Below are 20,513 nucleotides of genomic sequence, written 5' to 3'. Positions count from 1 at the left end.
TTTGTTGTTTCTGACAACTATAACCTGCTATCTGCACTAATACAATTTTGCAAAACTTTTGCCAAGGCCTGCAAGGGTATATAAATTCTTGTTTTCTGACGTGACATTTATCGGTTAAGCAAAAAATAGACCCATATTTTATTACGATATATTTACTTTAATCAAATAATTTTTTATTGCATTTTTTGTGCGCAGCTGCATCAGCAAACGTAAATTCAAATATTTTCTTTGATATAATAAACATTGACATAATGGCGGGTAAATTAATTCTGCCTTGCTGGTGAGTCAAATTAAATACATTTGCTTAACCGTTTTTTTGCATCAATCAATTTTAAAGTGCTAGCAATGGTTTAATAGGTGGTATATTTTAATGACATAATTTAAAGGCCTTTCAAGTGCTGGAAATGATTATTCTAAATTGGGCTGCCTGAACCGCTGTGTAGATGGCATAATAAATGCGAGGCAAATCAAACTCCATTCATCAAAGTCAGCCATGGTCGCCTAGATTGCACCCATCTTCCCGTGCTCCCGGGTATACGGATAAGTGAGTGATGCACGATGGCATCGGGGCAATCATCGCTCATAAGGCCCGCCAATTTGGCCTTGACAAGTGATAGACACGCGCTTCTTGGCCCAAAAGGAGCAGAGCGCACCCAGCCAACGATGGGTGCCTTATTGCTCATCAACATTTCAACTTTCTGCTTTCACATTTCAATATTTAAAGGAGACAATACAGGGCACCTTATCAGACAGTCCGTCACTCGGGGCGTCACTTAAGTGGCAAAACACACAACTGTCGGTGACACAACAAGCGCTAAATCAAATTGCTTTGCCTCGGTAGTAAATACTCATGGCTACATATATTTTTTATGAAATTTTAATAACTTTGACATGTGCAGAGACAAGCTGGAAGCCGGCATATTGCCATCGTCAGCTGTTGTTGCTTTTACTGGCTGATACCGATTTTGGTCCTGCCATTGAAGTGCATGTGGTCCTGGCCCGCCCCTTTGTTGTTGCTGTCTGATTTGCACGACATGAACACGCGCTGAAATAACAAATCTTTTTTAGATTTACTCACGCATTTTGGCGGGGGAGGTGGCATCAAAATATTTTTATTACAAATGCAAATATTGACGCCGAGCTTGGGGGGGCTTACTATATAGTTGTCCTGACTTGGGACTTGGGGGTTTCTTCTGTGCGGCAAATTCGTCACTTGAGGGTGGTTGGGTGTTTGAAAGAGGGGTGGGTTTGGGGTACATCAGCTGTTTTGGGGGTGGTGTTCAGCAGGGTTGCTCTGAGGGTACAAGGATAAAAAAGTTTATTAAAAGGAAATACCTAACCAATGATTTCCCTTTGACATATGCAATAAAAATACTCTTTTAAGATATTCAACATCATATTTAAACAAAACCCTCTTTAGTTTTAGAGTTTTTAGTTTACTACCTTTCAATGCAACCCTGTTGGGCATTCAAATATCCCTTTTCCCGCCAAAAATCACCGCGCAGAAGCTCTCTTCCTCGAATTCGCCGCATCCTGTGTTGATTTGCCGCCAAAGGACTTGGCCAAAAACTCAGTCAGTGGCCAGTTACCAGAGCGGGCGCTCATCGCCACGGATTGCTGTCGCATCGGGCCAGGAAAAAAGGCCTGTCAGCCAGCAATAAATACAAAAACCACAACGAGAGCCAATTGAAACCTGTGGCCACTTGTCACACACATAGCCAAAAGTGCCAGTGACAGTTGCTTGCAACATTCTTGGCATCTGTCTCGAGTGGTAGGAGTAAAAAAAAAAGAAATAAAAGAAAATTAATATATATAAAGGAAAAACCGGCTGGACAGTGGAAGTCGCGTGTGCGTGTTTCGATTTTGCGGCACTACAAAAACCGATACGAAACTCCATTTATGACCGCCGCAAGTCGTAAGCCGTGAGTTGTGGGTCGTCTTGTACGTGTTTACGTTATACTTTATATATATAAAAAAACCAAGGAAAAACGTGCAGCAAATTGCGGGCAACTTCTTCTTGGAGTGGGTATAGAAATCAAAAAGAAATTCCATTTTAACAAATCGATTTTGGGTGTTCTTTTTTATATTCGAGTGCGGACAGCAATATAAATAGAGCCGCGTTCCGTGGGCTAATGACAAATTAAATTGTTGGCACACACCCAAAAAAATATCTAAAATGGCTGAAAAAAGAATATCACAGCGGCGAGGGCATTAAAAAATTACGAACCGCGCGTGTTAAAAGTTTGAGCTGTTATCAACCGAAAGCAAAACAAGAACAACAGCAAGGACAACAAGAGTAGAACAGCATTAACAATAAACTGCGATAAAAGCAACAGCAGAATCGGGAAAAGTTTCATTATTTCGGTGGGGAAAGTGAGGAGGCGTCAAGGAGGCACAGGCACAGACACCAGGCAAATCAGGAAGGACAATGAAGGCGTCGCGGCCCGCCGGCTCATCCTGCCGTGGCCGCCTCTCGAGGACCTGTTCCCGCCATCATCATACCGCTCCTCATCAACGGCGGACGTAGGGCGCGTGTCGAGCAAGTAAGCAAACAATAAAAACTTCTCCTCCATTCCGCTGCACGTGAAAAAAAAAGAAATAAAAAAACATTGAGCACAGGAAAAGCGCACACAAACACACTTGAAACAAGAAACACACGGCAAACGGAAAAACAGAACAGAGAGAAGCACATCGAGCGCCATTTTTAGTGGTTACGTAAACTGGAAATGCTGTCTAGTTAAGCGTCGGGGTCACCACCCAATGCCGTCCGGCTAGCTTTTTAATAAAGTTGGAAACCCTTAGTTGCCCCGACACTTTAAATGTGTTCATTTTCCGTAGCCTCAACTCCACTCAACTGCTGTTCCAGTCTGCCGCCGGCAGCCCAGAATGTCCTGGTTTGTCCAGGTTTGTCTGGGTTTGTCGGGGTTTGTCGGGGTTTTTCTGGTTTTGCCTGCCTCCTAATGATACAAATCGCACGGTGAACAGTGGTTAAAAATTCACCAGGCTGTTTTGTATTCTATGCAATTTATTTTATTAGCCTAAGGTCTGCAGTCTAGCTTTTGGCGATAAAGATAAACTTAAGGGACTTTGCTTCGGTAGAGGCATCCAAGTTAATAGTGTAAGGGGATAAGATTTGTCTTCCAAGTTCGGCAAAAGACAATTTTGAGTACAATCTTGATGCGTTTTTATTAGAATACAACCAAACTTTTATTGGATTTTTATTTATCATCAAATTAAAAAGGATAAGAATTAGGGATAAGGAAGATAAGGTATTACTTAACAATATATTAAAGGTGGCCTGCTAATTATTTTTCTTGAATTTTATTTTCATATATTTATTCCTAGACAAATTTATAAAGTTGCATACTTAAACATAAAAAATAATAATATACAGTTAATGCTAGTTAAAGATCGCCACACACAAAAAAGTTATGGGTAAAATTTACCAATACTGATTGTAACGTAACTATGAAAAAAGGTAAACCAACTTTTTAAGATAGCGAAGTGTATTTTGTTTTGCTTGGTTAGTATTTAATAGTATAACTACCATAAAATAGTAAGTTGTGTGTATTTTGTTGTTGTGAGAGTAGCTATTTCATTGGTCAAATTGAAAATTCAACAAATTATTATATTGGTCAATTTGACCCAATAGTTTTTTATGCAGTAATTTATTTCAAATGAATCCAGTTTTTACTACTTGAGTATGTGAAGGCATTCCATTCAATGTTCCGTAAAGGCACTAAATTTATAGATCTTTCTCGATGATTTTTCAGACTTTAAAGAAAACGTATACAATTTTCCTTTGCTGTTCACACCATTTGCCCTCGCATTTTGTGCAAAACACATTTATTGCTCTAATTTGAAATGCAGTAAGACATTGTGCACGTGCACAATATCATTCTCCCCGACTTGATGTGCTTTCATACCAATTTTTTCGCAACTGACAAATATCAGTGCCGCCTGCCTGCTGCACAATGATTTTTCATTGCATTTCAGAAACACAATTTCCTCTCGTTAGTTTTCCCATTCCCGTATCACAGTGCAGATAGCCATTTGCCGCCAGCTGAGTTCATCCGCTGACTTGGTTGCCTCTGCTGCTGATTCTGATGCTCCTGTTCCTGCTCCTGCTGCTGCTGCTGCTGGTGGGTCAGGTCGGGATGCCATTTGGCATTTGCCACTTGATTCGCTTAGCCGGCGGCTCTGACCCTTTCCCATTCCCAATCTCATGCCCATCCAATCCCACCGAGTGGCTCACCTTTGGCCACCAGCCTTTGGCCTTTTTTCGCATTCGTGAATGGGCTGACTGCCATTTTTGCCTTTTGCGAAGGCGAAGGCGACTGGCCTTCCACCTGAGTCTGGCTATCGATTTTCTCGACCTGCGATTTGCACCTACGAGTCGAGTGCACCTGCATTTAATTGAAATTCGGGCAGGCCGCCGTTCAAATCAAATTCAGCAAAAGCCCCAAAGTTCTCTGCCGATTGCCTAAGAACCCTGTGCTCGTTCTGTGAGTTGCACAAACTTTTTGCTCGGCTCCTAAACTTGGCTCAGATGGGAAAACATTTTAGTATATTGAAAATATAAAAGGAATGCGTTGCAGTGAGTTCAAAGAAATCTCAAGTGATTTGAAGCATGGTTGATTGTTTATGCTCGGCTTCAACAAACATTTTAGAACTGCCTTAAGACGTTTCGGTTCAGACCAAAAATAATAGGAATGTTCTTGAGTGTTTAAGATGAAACTTAGTATTTTATAACAATTAAGTATGGAACTTTTTACTTAGAATTTTCCACCATAAATTTATGTGCTTTATAATCGACTAGACAATAATTAGTTATTTTAGTGTTTATAGTTTCAGTTCTGATAATTTCTAGACAATTTTAAATAACCAGTAATAAACTTCAAGATTCTTTATAGGTCGATGGGTGGAAACTTAATATTTTTTAACATTTATATATGTTGTTTTATAGAACAGATTTACAATTTAAACTATTTGACCTTACATTTTTCAATGTAATTTTTATGTTTTTAGTACCTGTTTTTGAAACAAATGACTTACTTTAAAACAAACTACCTAAGTTAAAGTCTGTTTTTGAAGTCAATTTTAAGATGTAGATTCTTTTAGACTAATTTTTATGTTAGGACAAATTTAAAAAATTGTTTATGTACTTAGAGATTTTGTATTAGTTTATTGGATGAGACTTAATATTTTTCATAGAATACATTTACAAATTAAACTTTTAACCATACACTTTTTAGGTATTTTTAAAAGGTCAACAATTTGTTACTAGCTTGTTACTTTAGTGTGTTCGGTTTTAGTTTTTTAAATACTATCAAAACAAATTCTGTAAGAAACCATTAGAATAGAATCATGTTTTTTAAGTCAATGTCAAGAAGAAGGTTCCTTTAAAGTAAAAGGATTTTAAGGATTGTGTTTTCCCAGTGCAGTAGTGAACTGAAATGACATACGGTCCGACCCACACGTACAGGCGCCGACAGATTGACTGCTGGATGGAGACAGAGGACTACTGACAGACCGCCAGACAGACGCAGATTGTCATGCACAAATTGAAACTTTTCAAGTTACGCTCGAAAAAGTTTGAATTCAACTAATTCAGTCGAGTTTCAGATTGTTTAGTCATACATGCGTTCGTGTATGGATGTTTTATTTGCTGGAAACTTTCGAATGGTTTCGAGTTCAGGGGATTCGTATTCTGAATCGGATGCTGATTCTGTTTCTGATTCTTTTTCTGTGCACAGACCGTTACCCATACCGAATGAAAAACAATATGCCCCGCCCGACACGGCTAATGCCCTTAAAGCCGGCAAATATTTGCGCATAAATGTTTTAAATGTAAATGCCTCCATTTATTCTGCAAAATATCTCATCAGTCCCGCCTCCGCCCCGCCCCCCGAATACCCCGGGCGGCATCTCGAATGTCTCTCGATAAATAGCTGGATAAATGATAAATAGAATGAATGCCTTGAGGCATTTAGGCATGCCATTGTTGTTCTTGCCGGCAATGCGATTGGCGTGTCTGTTTGGATTTAGCCATAAGCTAATCAAATTCATAGCTGGCATAATGATGCGATTTGTACCCGATTTGAGTGCTGGCTGGCAAACGCTTTTGTCGCCCGAGATGGAAAATTTAATTAAAGAATGTTGTCAATTTGGCAGAAGAAACATTTGGTATATTGGCAAAAATCATTGCCAATGACACTTTGCATTTGATTTTCAATTATCCACATTGTTTTCCAGATTGCCTTTAATGGCTTTTATTAACCACAAATTGTTCGCACTTTGTTGCAAGTTTTTGCCAACGAATTCGTCTGCGATGACCACAAGTCTGGTATTTCATATTGCACACCATTCGGGGCTGTCTGTCCATCCAATCGATGAAAAGTTTAATAAAAACATGTCAACTGCAAAAATCGAAGCAGAATAATCGAGTGCAAAGGAACCACAAAAACCAATCTGAACAGCAAGAGGACTTAATTCGAAAAAGTGTTTCTCGACCCTCCTCTCCGGGCAATCAGTTAAGCAAATATTTACAACCGAAGCCGGAAATACGCTTAAGAAAGCATTTAAATCAGTTTCGCATTTCGCATTTCCCCCGAGCACTCGACTGGAAATGGAAATGGAAATGCGCCGTCCTTTTCTACGTATTTTATTGCCCACTAAATGCCATGAATGATATTTGCCTTTGACTTAACTCTCGCAGCGGCAACAACAAAAGTTGCAAATTAATAATATTAGTGCCGGGGATTCCCCTTTGCTCCTTTTGCGGTAGTTAGTGAGCAAGGACACAATGGCGGATTGGCGGCTCAACGCTTTTCTCATTAGGACAACTTCCGCCGGAGCTGGGGCAGAAATGGGCTGGTCCCCGGGATGCTCGAGATGCCCAAGATGCCACAACTCACGGGCCAACGGCCATTGCCAGTGTTTATGTCATTAAGTGGTGCTCGACATCCCGGGACATCTGGGCGAGTCTGCACGGAAGAGTGTGTCAAAGTGCCTGGGCACCCTCCTCGAATCCCCAGGAATTGTTCCATTTATGTTTCGCCCTTCGCAACGGATTATTGTTTATAATATTGTAATGTGGCAAAGCCAAATAAAGTGGAGTGCTGGCATTGCAGGGCGAGGGTCAACAAAAAAGTCAGGACTAGAGAAAAGTTTTGGACAAAGAATTAACAAGCAAAAAGATTTTTTAATTTTGTTTTACTGAAATAAATTCTATAATGTGTTATTTTAAAAACCAAGTTTTTTAGAGAATTAAGCTCCTGCATTTACTTACCTATGCAATGTCAACATTTCTTTTATTTTTTACTTACAAAAATTTTTTTTAGTTATTTCTAACATTTTAAAGAAGCATTCCTATAAGTATATATATTGAAGTAAAATTTGTTATTTTACATTTTTGTCTATAAAAGCACATAGTTTGAACTCTAATAAAGAAAGTAAAGATTTACAAATAGTTAACACTGAAAATAGCAAAGGTATATAATTAATATAATAATAATAACAATAATTCATAATTAAGGTATAAATCTTTAAAGAGTTAAATTCCAAAATCCCTTAGCCTTTGAACCATGACCTACAATCCAGAAACGTACATTCCCGTAAGAGGATTGTATGCATGTTAAGGATTCGGGAAAACAAATCGCTGAAAAATAGCCCGCAACCAGTTCAAAGTCACTTAGCAAATGAGTACACTCAGCAGCGAGCTAACTTTTCGGGCGACCCTCTTTTCCAGAGCTTCTTAAGTATCCTTCTTTCGACATGTTTACTTTGCACTCGCCCTACTCCCCGACAGCCACCCCTTACAGCATTGCAAGAGCCCCCACTTTACTGTACACTACACGGAAAAAAATATCAGATCAATTATAAAAACAAAAAAACATTATAAATAATACTTGACACAAAATTCATATTAGCACCAGGAGTATATAACCATTCAATCCTTATTACATCTAAATTAGTTATGTACATTGAACATCGATACTTCTTTATACAAAATTTGATCTCTTTATATAAAATCAGCTAAACAGTTTCTGACAAAATTGTTAAAATTGTTATCTACCAATGATATTTTTGTATTGCTCATCTATGTTCCATTTATGATAGGCCCATATACTAAAGTCCAGCTTTAAAAGTAAACAGCCGTGGGAATTTATTCCCCTCAGAGCAAAAAGAAAATTTAAAAATTTTGAAATCATAAAGGATGGCTTCAAGGCGTATTACATTTTAATTTCTGAATAGATTGATCGAAATTACTTATTCTTTTCGGTGTAAACGGTTTTTTGTCCTGCCACTGGTAGCCTGGCTGGTAGCCTGCAACTTTAGAAACCGTTGAGAAAGCCTTTTGTGTGTTAGTTAAAGGTTCAGCGTGGCCCTGTTCATGTTTGCCTCCCCTGCCCCATATCCGGCCCAATATTTTTTTGGTTTAGCTTTCGTTTTTGTGTTGTGTCAGGCATGTGTCGGGGAATCAAGGGAATCTGGGGAATCGAGCTCTCCACGCTGGGTCCTTCGACGGCCCATGGGCTTTGCCTTGTCGGCCTAGGCCTTTGTCTCTTAGGCGTTTCGGTCTTTTTTTCCTTTTTTTCGCTTCCACCACAAAACTCTACACGTATATTATTTATGCTATTATTGATTTTATATGTGGGTTCAATAGAGTCGACTCCAGGGCCCTGGACTCGTCCCTTCGGGAGTCTACAAACGCTGCAGATTAACGTGTCGCCATTGCCGGGCACAAAATGAAATCATTCTTCAACGAAATTTATGGCCAACTTCGCGAGCTCATCAACTTTCCTTTGAGCCGTGCAATTTGTGCGTCTCGGCCAAAAAGAAATGAAAATAATGAAAAACGGTGGACTGTAAGCTAAAGTGAAAGTTGCTGTCTTGCTTTTCTTTTCTTTCAATTTATATTGTAACACGCGGCGGATGCGCAACTTCAACTTGCTTGCGGTCAACAGAATGAAAAAAAACCCCCAATGCGGTGAACACAGTTTTCTTTTTTGTTGTCAAGCCAGCGACTTTTTGCCTTATTTTAATTTCGACTTTTTAACAAAGTTAACCAAATGTTCGGAATTGAATTTGGGACAAGGCCCAAATCATAAATGGTCACTCAGGCGAGCAGCTCCTAAGTACACAGCATCGCGGAGGAACTCCCATACCACTTTTTCCCAGTTTATTTACATTGCTAACGCCTAAATTAAATTTTAAGCTGTTGATTTGCATTTTCAGGCGAGCTGAAGCCGAGTTCAAAGAACCTGGCAACACTTGGGGTTGTGTTTATTGAACCCTGATTATGTTTAACAGCGCCGAAGCGAGAACAGCCGAAGGAATCACCACCAAAATCAGAATCAGAATTAGGCTAGGGCTCATTAGACTGGGGGTTGGTATGGTATGGGAGTGCTTGAGTGCTGCCAGTGAAAATGGCTTCTAATTAAGGAGCCTACACTCACACACACTCTCCAAAAGACCCAAAAAAGGTTTAAGTTAAATAAAGAGCCGAGAAAGTTAAAAATGAGCCGGGTTGCTACTTGTTTTTTGGAACATTCTTTTGTCTCCGCCAGAAATCTGTTAAACATTTGGTTTCTTCTCTCATTTTCGTTTCTTTTTTGCACCGTTTTTAATGAAATTAGGCCTGCCACATCACTCAGCATTAGAATTTCGGATGGGATAGATGGTATGGGGGCAGGGAGTCCAAGGGCGAGGTCGAGGCCTCTGACAAAATGAAATTAGCCGCGTTCAACAAAACCAAAATCAAATTTTGTACTACAAAGAAGATGAAAAATACTCATACATTTGCCACGAACGCGAGTGTACATGGTGGAATGTCAACAGGCGGCGAAAATGGGGGTCGGGGGGCAAACAGTCACCTAATTTACGCAACGAAGTAATTTGAAATGAGGAGGAGCCCAGATGCCAGCGACAGAAGGAGATGCTGCCAATGCCAAGAAGGACATGGTTCGAAGAATTCAGCTGGCGAAACCAATTTGCAAACAAGTCAACAATGGCTGAATGGCTGAGATGGCTGAAATGGCTGCTGGCTGCGCGTAGGCAATAAGCCCAAGTGCAAGACCCCTTTTCCCCCCTTCCCCTCAGTGGTGTATGCAAAGTACTGGGGACCCAACTCGAAGCTAGTTAGCTAACTGGGTACACCCTGCAAATAGACCGTCATAATGAAGCCACTATTGATTGCCAGCAGCGCCCTTGTTTGTCCCGATCTCGGCGGGAGAAAAATAAAGCACAGGTCCTTGAAGATGCAGCAGCAACCTCAGCTGTCACAATGATAAAGCTCCCCCCACAAACTGGGAAATCCCTGCCCCAGATACTGGTACTTTAATTGAACAGCCTAATTAAGTTCTCTCCTTACCCGATTCACAACTCACTGCAATTAAATGCATATAAACACACCGAGTGCGAATTTAAAATGTGCATACCAAATGAAATTCAATTTACGCCAGCCAGCAAATAAAGTTTGCTGGGGAAAACATTCTACTTGCACAAAACATTCTACTTACTTTTGCACAGAACATTCTTCTTATGTATGCACTTCTTGTAATTACATTCTGGGGTACTTTGTTAGGGATGTATTGTTTTCTTGGAAATCTCAGTAACAGAACCAAGACCAAAAAATAAAAATGAAACAATTAATTTGAAACATTTCTTAATTACTTTTAAACTTTACTGAAGAAAGTTGTTTTTGCTCCGTGAATTTACCAAGTGAATGCACATATCATACAACAGTGGCTTACATTAAAGTATTCCTTAAGCAAATTCCTACAAATCTTTTAAATAATAAATTTTGGAAAGGTCGAGGCTTATCGCAAAATTGCTTGGAAATATTTAAGAACTCGTATATTCTTTAAAAATGTTTTTGTATTATAGTGTTTTAAGGATTATGAATTGATCCTTAATGAATTGACCATTTAATACAACAGTGGTTTTTATTCAAACTCTTAAACATTTTTATAGTGAACACTACTTAATTTTTATAATATAATAGTATATTTTTTTTTGTTCCAGCTACGTATTGTATTAAAGTTATTCAATGCTTTAGGGCATGCACAATTCTATATAACAGTTCTTTGAGTTCCGGGTATCGCACACTCGTTTTTCAGTTTTCCTCTGGCAAATACAATTCATTTTGAAGCAAAAAAAAATACCTAATAAAATAAAACAATTTACCCCTCAAATGCGCTTCAGCAATCGCCGAAAATTGCTTTGCCAAGGAGAAAACAGAATAATAACAGCACATCCATATCCTTCAGATGGCTGTGAAAACATGCAGGGCCCACAAGTGGTAATCCGCGAAGGTGTATGTTGCTCCTTGTTTGTGATTGCTGTTACCGCCGCAATTGTTTGCGCAAATCGTTAAAACGTTAATCAAACAGCAAAGAGAGCGAGCGACACGCCGTCTGGGCCCAGTGTGTTTACCCCCAGCCCACGGCGCCAAACAATGGCATCCCGATCCCGCCACGCCCACCTGGCCAGAGGAGAAGGCCAAGAGCAAGAACACCTGTGTTTGGAATACCGCGGGACTGGGCCAATAGCGAGCTGTGTGTGCCCCGCTGGTTAAGTGAAACCATCCAGCAGCGGGCCACAAAACCACAACAGCAGGCGGGCAAACACAGATGCAGACTCGGTATACTCGGCAAACTCAGTAAACCCAGTGAACTCAGTAAACCCAGTAATTCAGTAACGAAAGATGCCAACGACATTTGCGGCGGGCTTTTATTCAGTTTTAGCGCGCTTTCCGTCTTTGTGCCGATGTATTGGCCACCAGAACAATGTCCCATGGCAACCGATACCAGTGTGGACCAATCAGCCTTTTTGCAGCCGACTGCCCTTTTAACAGGATTATTATTCTGTCCTTTGTGAGGGTCTAACTCGAGTAGAATGGTCTAAACCAAATAATGGACTTGATCGATTTAAATTCCGTTTTCTTTGATAAGAGTATTAGTGACACGGAAATGATGATAGTGTTGACCTTTTGTGATGCATAAATAATAAATCGTGTTCTAACAGAGGTGAGTGGAGACATTATTATATACTTAAAAGAATATGTATGCCTTGTACAACAATATGCTAAAGAATTATATCTTAAATTAATAAAATCTTATCTAAAATTTCCTAAAGATTACTGCAATCGAAGTCTTACTGTATGCTAGAAACAACACTTTTTGTATCAGTCTATTTATTCCTTATGTATTGTACTAACTGTTCACTTTTCATTGTAACAAATTCTACTTAAGGTTTTTACAAGAAATAATGTTGAGTGTTTATAGAAAATATAGCTTTACTTGAAAGGCAAACATTGCTCTCCCTCTATGTATTTCAGTTAACTGAAAGCATAAGCTGATTATTTGGCATTATAGATATATTCCCCATGTCCTTTTTAATAACCCTTTGCTATTTTGCCATTGAAAAGTGGTCACCACTGACCGCAGTGGCCACTACAACAACCGCAACAGCACTAACAATAGCGAGTGGTCCGCTGGGGGGCAAAGTCGTACATGCAAAGTCACTCAATTGATTTTCAGCAGCTCGTTGTCAATTATCTGCAGTGGCTTGGACTTTTGTCTTCCTGGCCATTCAGCCGGGAAAAGGGACATGGGACATGTCTGTGCCCGAGGATGTGGCTCAGCAGGGGCAGGGGATGGGATGAGGACGCAGTCAGTCCGTTCCGGCCAGGTCCTAATGGCATTGCCTTGCCTTTTCCCACTGCCTTGCCCACTGGCAGTGGCCTTCGCACACACAGGGAAGTGCACAATGAGACACTTGGTGCACTTGTCGAGCGTACTTGAACAGTTTCAAGGACACCAATCGCTGCCAACACACACACACACACACACACACAAGTTCTACATTGTTGGCTCACAAGTATAAATCAGCTGTTGGCCATGATTCATTGAGTAAAACGCTGGCTGGCTGGCTGGCTGGCTCTCTCTCTTTTCTGGCCTTTTGGGCGTGTGCAGGGAGCTGTGTTAATATGCGTGCAATTCTCTCTGTTGGCCGTTGTGCTGCCCGCCTTTCAATACCATTAGGCCCCCGACTTTTCCTCCGCTTTTCCACCCATGGAACACCTTGGCAGGCAGCCAGTTGTTGTAGCTGCAACTTACATGTTTTTCGTGCCGCTTTTGGCCAGTTGTGTGCGAGCATTCCACACGCGAAATTCCTCTCTATTTCACCAAAAAATTCACTTCGCACTGAGTTAACTCTGCATAAATTAGCAGGCGCCAAATTAATTTTATTCTCTGTAAGCGAGTAATTTGAACATGAAACCAACTTTAGGCCAAACTGACTTAATTGGTTACGTTGCACTTTAAATAGGTTGCCAAAACAGTTTACCAAAAAATATATCAATTTAGCAAAATTCACTTGAATATATTAACATTAAATAAATTATGTGATATCAAAAGATAATTTAAATAAAAATAAAATAGTGGTAGAATAAAAAATTATTTAGTTCTTTAAGATTCCAATACCCTTCTCTTTAAATCATTTAGATTAGACTTATTTATGATGCCAGCAATCATTAATGAATTTTAATAACCGTGTCGATAATGGATATCAAATTTGATCTATTTTAAATGTATTAAAACCAATTTTTGAGTAAAACGAAGAAATAAATTGCTTGATATGTTTATAAAAACATACACAGAAAAAATCACAGTATAAATTTGATATTCGCATGGAAAACTTATAAGTTATAATGTTTCTATCTTAGTAGTTTCACCCAAATCGAAAAAGAGTGAAAGGGGTAAGGATAGTTTCTAAACTTACTCTTGGTAAGATTAACACAGCAATATTTGTAACTCTCCGAAGTTGAAATAGAAAAAATAGAGTTTAATCAAAACGATGATAATCTCATATGAATATTTTTTCTGTGTAGTGATACTTTTTATGCGGGCTTATGCCCGTAATAACTACGTAAATCAGCAATCCAAAAATTAATTTCACTCGCTTTAGCCAGGTAATAGGTGTGCAGATTTCACTTCCAGCCAACTCTCCTTAACATTAATCCAGAATTACACACGGGAAAATTGCGAGCCGCCGGCTGCGAGTGAAATATTCGAGTGGGCAACTTGAAAATAGCTGCTGGAAGGACGAGGACAGACTGCACATTAAGGCCCACTTGCGATCCAATTAAAGGCCGTTTCGCCGCTCGTCGGCTGACCCACATAAATAATGCATAAGCCATAATCTACGACATAATGCGTTGCCCAATTGCCCCGGGCCCTTGAAACTCGGAACTCGGAACTCGGAACTCGCAGCTTGGAACTTGGCACTTGGCAGCTCTTGTCTACATTTTTTATAAGCCTCTGACGAGGCGTTCGCCTGGCAACAGAAAAAATAAATATAAAAATCGGCCCGGAAAAAGGGAAACAGATTAAAAAGCAACCACTTTCAGTACCAGTACCAATCCCAGAAGCCAACAGCCGGGAAAAAGTCATTGCCGGATGGCCAAAGGCTGTTGGGTTAGGTTTGGCTAAAATGAACAGCGTCGGGGCAAAGGTTCGCTGAAATTACTTCACAGTCTAAGCTCCGTAGTCCAATTTTCCCTTTCCTTTCTATTATACCTCGAAATGTATTTATAGCCTTAAAGCAGATATATCTTTAGGGATTGTCGTTGTAAAGAAGCTTAAAATTTTGAACTGATTGAACGATATTTTTTACGTTAGGACCATTTTCAACTTTGTTTTGGTGATTTTGAACAATGTTTCCCAGAAACAGAGAAACTATGTTCTTTATTAAATATATTAAATATATATATTACAAAAAATATTTACTTAAAACCGGGAAATTGTATTACAGTTTTTTGTCTGTACTCAATATCTAAAATATTTTAACATATCAAACGAAAATTTTTACTTTTAAACAATTTTGGTAATGTTTTTGGTAGTTGAAAAAGTAGTAAATGAAAAAGTAGTAAGCTAGTTTGTCCAAAATTACATAATATGTAATATCTAACACCTTAAACTGTGAAATTAGGGATTTAAAGCTGGTATATACCGTCTTAAATATCCCTACTTTTATTTTCCTCTCATCCCTAAAACAGAATCCCAACTAGTGAAAGTCATCTCAGATAAGTTTACTTTTTTATACTTTTAAACTTTTGTGTAAGTCACACGGTGTCCAATATGTGGCAGATGGTGATTTCATGTTTGGAAGTTACCCCATTTGCTGTTTAAAGCCTCTTTTCCCCGACCTGAGTTCTGATTTTGCCACATTGGCCAGGAGAGTTAAAGTCCGCCTACGCGGCGAACACGTGACATTTTGTGGCTCGGCCATTTATGGCCTTCATATTTATTGCAATAGTTGCTGGCCACCGACAATGTGGGGGCGTGTTAGTGGGTACGGGGATAGGGGCGGGTCGGGCCGTGAGTGAAAGTTAAATGAAGCTGGCCAAGGACCCACCCCGGGAATCTCGAGTACGACCTTGTCTGTCACCGTTAACGCTTCGATGGTTCTCCATTCTCCCATATTGACGTTTCCATTTCCCTTATCCCTTTTCGAGTGGCCATTGCCAACACTTTAGCCAAATTGAACTTGAATAGAAGACCGGGCTTTATGGCGGAGTGGTGAACCCTTTATAGTGGTCATTGCTTGGCCTTTTTGGGCCAAAACATCTAATTGCTTTCTATTTTTAATAGTGACTCAACCGCGCGGCCGCCTTGAATCACAGGACACGGGCCAAAGTTTAAGGTCATAAAAATTAATTAAAAACAATTTGCCAGCCAGGCGCACGTACCAAGCGGCGTATGAGTAATTTTCCCGGGCAAACACTACCCCTGCTTTTCAGCATTTTCCCCTTTGTTTTCATAGTTTTTTGTTTGGTTATTTCTTTTAATTAGCGCGTGCGGTTTTGATGCGTGCTGCCACCGCAGAATTTTTCCAACCCAAACGCTTCAAACAATTCCCGCAGCGCGCTTTTTTTCGCCCAGTGCACGAAATTGCTTCACAAGCGTTTTATGCTAATGTTTTTTGTCTTCCACCGTGGCACTACGAAATGCAAAACAAAAAAGGGAAGAATGAGAATATATGAACATTATATGCAGAGGGGATCGTTAATATCAAAGGAACGGCAAGTAAATGGGCGTACGCCGTTTAAATTCGTTGGTCAACATTTTTGTGTGTGGCTCAAAATTGTGTGAATAACAAAATGGAATAATGAAAAACACCCTGGCTACAGAAGTTGAGGAAAAAAGCGAACTATACAGCAGCCTTGGCTGCCAGCGAATGCAAATTTTTGGCGGCGTTTTCAGGGTCTCTCGGTCGCCATTGTTTGTTGATGTTGGGGCCATAAATTCGGGCCATGTAAAAAGGAAAAGTTGGCAACAACAAATCAATAAAACTGCCATCAAGTGCCAGCAATGAAAACTAGCCCCAAAGCCACTTTCCCAACTCGGCAGCCAGTTGGTTTTAAGTTCCCCCACTTATCCGCTTTTCGTATTGCCTATATATTTATGCATATATTTATGCTGTAGGAGGTACGATTGCCGCATAATAAACCCAACTAGAGTGAAACAAAGCAAAACACAAAACTTTTCTCGGAGGTAAGATTTATGTTCCTTTTGAAAGAGGACAGAAAAATAATCCCATTCAAAAAGTGAAATTTAGATGGTAGTTAAGGCCATGTTAGATACAAATAATTTATCGAAGGAGCACAGAGGTAGTAAATTTAATTTACTGTTTATATGCGAACAAAAGGTTTATCCGAACTACGATAGCTCTAAACTAAAGTTTATGAAGATGCTGAATAAAGCAATTTACTACAGTTATTATTGGCATGAATTCCAGTTTCAAAGTTTGCTTCGGAAACTCATTAAAGTTGTAACACAAAAGTTATAACTATTAAAGATCAAACTTCGATGATAACTACTTAAAAGTTCACAAGACAAATGGCTGCGAAGCTAAGTTTTAAAATTGAATTGAATAGCGGCAAGCTTAAAACTTTCGAATTTGACAGAATTTTTCAATTTATTAAGGTCATTTTGGGGAATTTTAAAATTGTACAGAAATTGGGCACAATTCAAAGGCTAATCAAGTAATTATTCTGCAAGAACGTGCAAAATATATGTACATAATCACGCTAATCCGTTTAGCTGTCGTTTACTTTATTTTTCTTCATCTTCAGATCCTTTTTCCCTTCATTTACCTCATCAGCGTCGTCTGTGTTTGTCCTGGCCTTATAAATAATTTGGGACATCTCAGAAAAAACGTCAGAAACAGTTCATTTAACTTAAATTGCTCGGTAATTGTGCTCAAATGTTTTGTAAATTTCCTCATTAAGTGCAACAAATTTGGTCCGCTTCGAGTTGAATTAGCTGAGCATTTTAAAGTTGACACTTTAAGCGGTTTGTGATGGGTGCTGCCACTGGTTCTTGCCCGCTTTGCAGCTGTCAATGTGCAACCGAAATGGCCAGCCACCGGCCATGCCCACTTGAGGGTAGGGGGCGGTGGGCAACCGGAAGTGACCCATCGACTCGCACAAGAGCAATTAAAAGTCACAAAACGAACCCAGAGCCAGGAAGCCAACGCGTCGAATGCTCATTTGCATATGGCCAACGTCATAATCACGTCATCATATCCGTGCAACGCCGCCAAAGCCACGACCCCTGCAAATTATTTGACCGAAAAAGGAGAATTCAACCCGAAACCAGACCGAAAACAACTAAAAAGTTAATTACCAAACGAGTATTTTCCAAACAGCCAATGAGCCTGCAATCTGCTCCTGTCATTTTTCACTGGCAATTTATTATTATTATTTCTAAATGGCCAATAGATTGGCGAACTTCTGAACAGGAAACGAGCAATAGGCTGTCAATTATAAATGTCCATTAACAAAGCCCGCCCGAATGGCAGGGTCATCTATCAATAAATCCACGATCGACCCTCAAAACAGAAGTTCAGTGCCAAGAAGAATGCCTCGTGCCGTGGCATTTGGCATTGTCACGCAATCCGGCCGAGTGCACGATGCACTTTTCCATGAATTTTTTATTCACGGCATTTTCCTCATCAACAGCACGGGCATTAGATATTTGCAGGAAATTTATTTTTAAACCACTTGCCCACTTAATTTGTGTCATAGCATGTAATGAGTGACTAACGTGTAGGACTAAACCAATTTAAACCTTTAACAAAAATAGGTAATCGATTTTTAATGTAATTATAATTAATGTTTATTGAAAAGATACAAATGGTTATGTAATTAGGCTTTGATATATGTGTAAGTAGCTTAAAAATTGTTAGGCCTTATCTAAGTATAATTGTGTCACTAAGTTTAAATATGTATATTAAAAGCTTGACATTTTATCGTACGCCATACATTGCAAAAAAATTACAGGTTAGCTTAAGTATCTCACCTGCTTAAAGGTTTTTTAATTACCTTGCATTTATACATAATTTATATTAATAATGTTTTACATATTCTTATAAACAATTTTTTATTAAGCCGTTTTTAATTTTTCCTTTTTTTTAATACAGAATAAATATTTCTTTAGCTACTAAGATATGTTATCACTGTGGTCGGCAGTAAACGTAGTGTACAACTACTATATATAGCCGCAGAATTGAAAATCCCAAAATGCCATTATGGTCCGATCGTAACGAGTGATTCACCAATCGAAAGGTATCGCAAAAACTAAGAAGATTGCATACCAAGACTTTCGAAATATAGATTTGTTTGGGAGAAAAAGCGGTGAAAGTGTAAAAGTAAAAATTTAGAAAATTGGAGCTGCTGGATACGGTGGGGATAAAAGCCCCCAGCTGTTCAGCTAGTTTTATTCTCACTGAGAATTCTCGCGTCGAATGACACCTCATTTCTTGAAATCCGAAGTCCCGTTCAAAAGTAATTCAAACAAGGAAGAACGCTATAGTCGAGTACCTCGACTATCAGATACCCGTTACTCAGCTAAAGGGACCAAAGGAAAATGGAGATATGCAAGCAGCAAATGCGCCACCTACCGGCGGTAGACAGATTTAAGCGTTGTGGCATTTGAGTGGGCGTGGCAAAGTTTTTTTTAAATCAATCGATAGGTATTGACGAGACCAATACATTTAAGTTAAAATTTTTTATCTAGCACGAAAATTGTGGGCGCCACAGGCTTGGGCGGTTTGTGGGCGTTAGAGTGGGCGTGGCAAACTTTTTTTTAAATCAATCGATAGGTATTGACGAAACCAATACATTTCAGTTTAAATTTTTTATCTACCATGAAAATTGTGGGCGCCACAGACTTGGGCGGTTTGTGGGCGTTGGAGTGGGCGTGGCATATTCGCGTAATAAACTTGCGCTGCGCTCAAGCCTACGGAATCTAAATCTGAAAACTCGTTTCTCTATCTTTGATATTTTCCGAGATATCCGCGTTCATATTTACGATTTTTTTAAGTTTGTGGGCGGTTTGTGGGCGTTAAAGTGGGCGTGGCAAACTTTTTTTTAAGTCAGTCGGTAGGTATTGATGAGAACAATACATTTCAGTTAAAATTTTTGTTCTAGCATCAAAACTGTAGGAGCCACAGTTTTGGGCGGTTTGTGGGCGTTAGAGTGGGCGTGGCACTCTTTTGAAACAAACTTGCGCTGCGCAGGAATCTCAGGAATCTGCATGCCTAATCCCAGTATTGTAGCTCTTATAGTTTCCAAGATCTCAGCGTTCATACGGACAGACGGACAGACGGACAGACGGACAGACGGACAGACGGACATGGCTAGATCGACTCGGCTAGTGATCCTGATCAAGAATATATATACTTTATGGGGTCGGAAACGCTTCCTTCTGCCTGTTACATACTTTCCGACGAATCTAGTATACCCTTTTACTCTACGAGTAACGGGTATAAAAACAAGATTTTCTTCTTCTTCCCAAAATGAATGTTTGTCCCTTTGTTTGTGGGTTTGTATGCATACCTTCTTAGTTTTAGGGGTTTGAACACCCTATGGGTGTATAAAGTAGCTTGAAATAGAAAACGTTTGCTCTACGACTTTTGGAAAAACCCACTAGTTTAGCGGAAAATCAAAAAAAAAGCGAGATTTTAAATGCTTATAGTATCTAAACAAAGAAAAGATAATTTAAAGTGCTAAATACTCTTTATACAAAAAAATTGTCTGAATATAATAGATTTAGAGTTATGACAAAAAGATTTTTTTCTAAAACCACTTTTTGACTATTTTCTCAAAATTGAGTGGAACGATTTCTTTTTAAATTTCAAATCAAATAGCTCTTGAGATTCCTCAACTTTTGATCTGTAACACTTTTTGCCCTAAAAATTATCGTTTGGAAGATATTAAGCGATAAAGAGTGCAACTCGTTTCAGCTCCGTATACGAAATATTTCATACTTATTGGAATAAACAAGAAAAAAACCAATTTGATGAAAAATATTTTTATTAGATTTTTTCAAACGGAAAATGTGTTATGGTTTTAGGTTCCTTTACTTGCATGAAGCTAATCGAAATAGGAAACTTGATTTATTTGGAAAAACCCGCTAGTTCGGCGGGAAATGTAAGAAACG

At 39.3% G+C, this 20,513-nt stretch overlaps 1 protein-coding gene across 2 annotated transcripts in view; it reads left to right on the top strand.

Moving 5' to 3' along the window:
* Positions 1–1,589: 1,589 nt before the first annotated feature.
* The window catches only part of LOC119560003 (octopamine receptor beta-3R), a 47,596-nt gene continuing 28,672 nt past the window's right edge, over positions 1,590–20,513 (top strand). Inside the window, exons 1-2 of one of the 2 annotated variants that reach the window (XM_037873277.1) lie at positions 1,590–1,771; positions 2,093–2,543. The gene's annotated coding sequence lies outside the window, so the exon portion shown is untranslated. Of the gene's footprint in view, positions 2,544–20,513 lie in introns of both variants that reach the window. The other variant, XM_037873278.1, reaches the window with a different exon arrangement.

Source organism: Drosophila subpulchrella, unplaced genomic scaffold (genome assembly GCF_014743375.2).
Source record: "Drosophila subpulchrella strain 33 F10 #4 breed RU33 unplaced genomic scaffold, RU_Dsub_v1.1 Primary Assembly Seq354, whole genome shotgun sequence".
In the NCBI taxonomy this organism is placed as follows: domain Eukaryota; kingdom Metazoa; phylum Arthropoda; class Insecta; order Diptera; family Drosophilidae; genus Drosophila; species Drosophila subpulchrella.
The sequence above is the reverse complement of the archived record's forward strand: the minus strand, read 5'-3'. Positions and strand labels throughout refer to the sequence as shown.